The sequence below is a fragment of the Gossypium hirsutum genome, chromosome A05 (genome assembly GCF_007990345.1).
Source record: "Gossypium hirsutum isolate 1008001.06 chromosome A05, Gossypium_hirsutum_v2.1, whole genome shotgun sequence".
NCBI lineage: Eukaryota > Viridiplantae > Streptophyta > Magnoliopsida > Malvales > Malvaceae > Gossypium > Gossypium hirsutum.
The window spans coordinates 54,506,680-54,512,252 of record NC_053428.1 but is presented as its reverse complement, the minus strand read 5'-3'; the positions used below and the strand labels follow the sequence as shown (position 1 = coordinate 54,512,252).

Below are 5,573 nucleotides of genomic sequence, written 5' to 3'. Positions count from 1 at the left end.
GTATCTCCAAACACTGAAAAATCATCCATAAACACTTCCAAATATTTCTCAACCATGTCAATAAAAATAGACATCATACATATTTGAAATGTAGTAGGTGCATTACATAAACCAAATGACATGCGTCTTAATGAAAATATACCGTACGAGTAGGTGAATGTTGTCTTGTGTTGATCCTCTAGTGCTACTATAATCTAGTTAAACCTTGAGTATCCATGGAGAAAACAATAATAGTCTCGCCCTGCGAGTCTATCCAACATCTGGTCCAAGAGTAACAAAGGAAAGTGATCTTTCCTAATCGCCTTGTTCAGCTTCCACTAATCTATGCAAATTCTCCATCTCGTAACAATTCTAGTCTCTATCAACTTGTTATTTTCATTTTCTAAGACAGTAATACGTCCTTTCTTTAGCACACACTGGACTGGACTTACCTATGAACTGTCTGAGATGGGGTAAATTATACCCGTATCTAACCACTTGATAATTTCTTTCCTTACCACGTCCTTCATACTGAGGTTCAGTCTTTGTTGTCCATCTATCATCCCTTTCTCGCCATCCTCCAGGATGATCTTGTGCATACATACAGATGGACTAATGTCATGAATATTGACTATGGTCTATCCAATAGCCTTATTGAATTGTTTTAATACTACGATGAGTTTTTATTCTGCTCCACGATTAATTCCACTGAAATATCACAGGAAAAGTAGAAGCGTTACCTAAAAAAGCATATTTTAAATGCAAGGGAAGTAGCTTCAGTTCTAATTTAGGTGGCTTCTCGATTGATGCTTTTGGTTGGGTATAATCCCTATTCTCTAACTCCAAAGATTCAAAGCAGGATTGCAGATTAAATCCCCTTTAATTAGCTTCTAGCAAAGCTAAGCAATCATCCTCCTCTTTACCATTTGGAGGGTCTGATGTCAAAATTTGCTCCAAGTCCTCAACATAGTTGAATTCCTTTTCCATGATTAGTTCCTCTAAATCAGACACTGCAAAACAATCATCAATTGTATTAAGAAATCATATAGACTTAAAAACATTAAATGTTACCTGGTCGTCCTGAACATTCATAGTAGGCTCACCCTTCTGCACATCAATAAGGGTTCTTCTAGTTGCTAGAAAGGTCTTCCTAGATTAATTAGCACTTCTTTGTCAGCTTTAAAGTCTAGAATAACAAAGTCAGTAGGAAAAATAATTTTTTCTACATATACCAATATGTCTTTAATTTTCCTTCTACATGTGCTAAGGATCGATCTGCTAATTGAAGTGTAACCATAGTAGGTCTAATTTCACCTATCCCCAACTTTCTAAATATTGACATGGACATCAAGTTGATATTTGCACCCAAATCACATAGTGCCTTACCACAATATGTTGCTCCAATGTTGCAAGGTATGGTAAAATATCCAAGATCTTTCAACTTTGGGGGTATTTTTTCTTAAAGATATGCACTGCATTCCTTTGTCAGGGCTACCGTCTTAAATTCTCCAAGTCTTTATTTTTTTGATAGGATATCCTTCATGAATTTGACATAGTTCAGCATTTGTTCTTCAACAAACGGAATGTTGATATGAAGTTACTTGAGTATGCCTAGGAACTTCTTGAATTAAACCTGCTGCTTCTTCTTCTAAAGTCATTAAGGGTAGGGTGGTGGAGGCTTCTTTATTAGAACCGGTTGATTCGTCTTCTGTGACAATTCTGCATCTAACTAAGTTGTTAGTTTATCAAAATTAGTTGGTTTAGAAGTTACCTTTTCAGATTTTATAGATTCAGGTTCCAGTGAAACTAGAATCTCAACACTCGATTGAACTTCCTCTGAGTCTTGAGCATCAGTTGGCTCCTCTTCAACTTCGACGGTGTTGGGCTTTAATGTCTTTCCACTCCTTAATGTCAATGCTTTACAATGCTCCTTCCCAAGATTCCTCAGATTCTCCGTATCACTAGGCATAAAACCTTGTGGTCGGTTTATGAGTTCAGTTGCAAATTGGCCCGTTTATTTTTCCAAATTTTTCAATGTAGCTACTTGGCTTTGGATTAAGGCATCATTCTTGACTATGTATGCCTTCAAAAAGTTTTCTAAGCCATTGGATGGTTCAACTTGAGGTTGTTTCTGAACTTGTTGGGTAATAATACGTGGCTAGGTTGGCCTAGGTTGGGCGTATATGTTACTGCGTCTAGCCCTTTGGTTACTCCAGGAGAAACTAGGATGGTTTTGCCATGATGGGTTATAGGAATTGGATTATAGTCCTTACCTTCCATAATTTTGGTTCCGGTTACCCATGTAATACATGGATTCGGTGGCTGTGTTACAAAACCATTAAACCCACTAGTGGTAAAAATTTTAAGCATTGAGGAAATCAAGGATGCCAGAGATGCGAGTGAAGTGAGAGCGTTTACTTCATGTATTCCAGCGACTCGTCTTCTTGACGCTGCTCGATTGGTTAGCCATTGATATTTTTTTTGGCAATCCTCTCAATAATTTCATAAGTCTCATTCTAAGACTTAGAAAGGAGAGCACCATTAGCAGAAGCGTCCACTACCATCCTCGTGTGAGCATTAAGACCATTATAAAACGTCTCAAGTTGGATGCAATGTGGAATTCCGTGATGAGGGCATTTCTGTAATAATTCTTTGTACCTTTTCCCTACCTCATACAAGGACTCATCATCCATTTGTTGGAAAGCAATGATCTCATTCCTAAACTTAGCATTCTTGCTAGGTGGGAAATACTTCATGAGGACTCTTTCTGCTAACTCTTACCATGTGGAAATCGAATTTGGTGGCAATGAGTTCAACCAGGCTCGATCTCTGTCCCTTAGCGAATATGGGAACAACTTCAGTCATAATGCATCTTTGGGTAGTTCGGCTAACTTGAAATAATTTATCACCTCCATGAATAGTCTTAAATGTAGGTGAGGATCATCGGTAGGCATTCCACTGAATTAGTCCACTGTCTGAAACATCTGGAACGTGATTGGATTTAGCTTGAACTATTGTGCCTCGATTTTGGGTCACCTAGTACTCAAATTGAGCTCCTTGAATAGAGGAATTTCATATTATTGAATGACACAATTTCTGTCATCGGCAACAATGATCGGATTGTGAGTATTATATGTGAATGTTCCTCCTAGATTTTGGTTTGGATTTTCGAAATTCATATCTTTGGTCTTTCTTTGGTTCACTTGTCTTCTTCTTTGTTAGAAAGTCCTTTCAATTTCAGGGTCTACGGGGTGTAAGTCAATAATTTGATCAATACTCATAAACACCTAAAACAAACACAAAAAAAAATTGGAATTAAAATTTAACAGAAAAAATAGACCAAAATGAAAAATTAACAATTTCACAAATATGTCTTTTAAAACAGTCCCCAGCAATGGCACCAAAAACTTGGAACGATGAAAATATGCAAGTGTACACAATCGTAACAAGTAATAAAGTGAAAAGTAAATGTCGAGTTATCGTACCCACTAGGACTGTGAAAAGAATTATTTATAAATGCAATTAAAAACACTTTGGTGAAGAAAAATATTTTGATTTGAGGAGGTAATTAAAAACTAAGACTTTAACTAAGTGAAATAAATAAAAATAAAATAAAAATTCTAATGCACGATTTCAAAAGATGATTTTAATCAAGATAACATAATTGTGCTAGATTAATTACATTTCTTAACTTAGAATTATTAAACTCATGTTTATGTTGTTACGAATAAATTCATGGCAACTTGGTAATTTGCTAACTTATGAACATACTTACCTTCCAAAATTCATTTATCTCTTGATTATATCTTTATGTCAATTCAACGGATTAAACAAATTTTAATAAGCAAATGTGTTAATGCACATACATACTTATGAAATTAAAATAATCTTTTGTACATATCTTTATGCCAATTCAAACAATTAATTCAATCTCATAAGCACATAAAAGATTATGCAAGGTAATAATGTATTTCTACCTTGAAACAATTTAATCACAATAATCTTGCAAGTTATGCAAGGCTAATGTATCGTTAGATACCATTGCTAATTTAACCTCAGCTACCTTAGATGATTAAACATGCATTGATTAAATATCATGTCAAATAATTACAATGTCAATCCATTTAAATAATTAATTCATTAGTTACCTTAAAATTATGATGTAAGAATAACCTAGTCATGGTTTTACTTAATCAAACATCTTACCGAGGCCTATAACAACACAAACACAATTTTAATAAATTAAGTAGACAAAATGCAATCAACCTAACACAAATTAATTTAATCCATATTAGTTAAATTAAACATATAAATATCACAAATATTCATAGGCATTTTCATAACAACAACAATAAAATTAAAAAGGATAAGGAACAAGAATCAAATCTGGTGTTTCTCCGAGGTTTGACTAGTTTGCTCCGCTCCTCATTCTCTGTTTGTTCTTGTTGAACTGAGGCTTCGACAAAAACTTGAATGCTGCTCCAAATGGTGGTTGAATGAATCTTTTTTAAGAGGGGAAATTGGAAAGGGAATGGGGAAGAAAATGAAGAACAATGGAAGGGAATAAAGAGAGAAAAGTGAGAGAGAAGTGAAGAAATGAATATGTTTGAGATGTGTTTGAAGTGAGCAGCCAAGGGAGGTATTTATAGGTTGAGAAGGCTGCTAAAAATAGCCAAAATCAGAAGCCAAAGACTACCCCCACAGCCGGCCACACATGTGGCATGTTTGAAGATTTTAAACATGCTATTTTTAGGTTAGGGGCAAATCTTGAAAGGCATGAATAGTGGAAGGATTTGAATGCAAATTGAAGGAGTCTTCAAGGGCCATTTTGCAAGCCAAATAATCAGCCAAACAAGCTGATTGGGTCAGCATGTGGGACGATTTTGGGCTGCCTAATGCTCAGTTGGATCGGCTTTCTCAGTTCAGCTCGACTGGGCCCCTTTTCATAATTAATTAACAATAGTTTATTTAACCCAAATTAAACTTGATTAAAATTAAAATTAATTATATTATGAATTAATACACATAATTTGGACCATCTTAGGCTGAAAAATTATTTTGTCTTGATACTTCAAAATTGCTTCTGGATTTTGTGCTTCTAGCAGCGTCTATTGAGCCGTTTTTCACCTTTTGTGCAAATCTGTCGAAAATAATCAAAATTTGATATAAAATTAATTAAAATTAAACATGTTCATAATTTGAGTGCAATTTAATTATTTTATAATTATTATAAATATTTCGACAAGAATTTTATCGAAACTGCATGAATTTGAGTTAAAATGGGCATGAAAAAGTGTGTATATTTTCGTGTTTCCAGTTCTATCCTTTTTATATTACTTATTACATATGAACTGGGTGGTACTGAATCAAATTACCCCTATATTTGCACTACATTAGTAATAAATAAAGATCTATTTCTTGAATCAACTGAGTTTGATATTCGAGTCATAATCCAATAGACTAGAGTGTAATGGTTATTTTGATATGTTGAAACTATCTACTAAAAATATATGACTGTGACTTTCCTATTATCTGATGTTACTACCATTTCATGAACTTGGCATTATTCTGGGAATAGATTGGATAAAGTTATA

General features: G+C 34.3%; 1 non-coding gene across 1 annotated transcript; it reads left to right on the top strand.

Moving 5' to 3' along the window:
- Positions 1–2,598: 2,598 nt before the first annotated feature.
- LOC121229862 (small nucleolar RNA R71) lies at positions 2,599–2,705 on the top strand. Its single transcript, XR_005927817.1, has one exon. It is a non-coding gene; the product is annotated as a small nucleolar RNA R71 (small nucleolar RNA).
- The last annotated feature ends 2,868 nt before the right edge of the window (positions 2,706–5,573 follow it).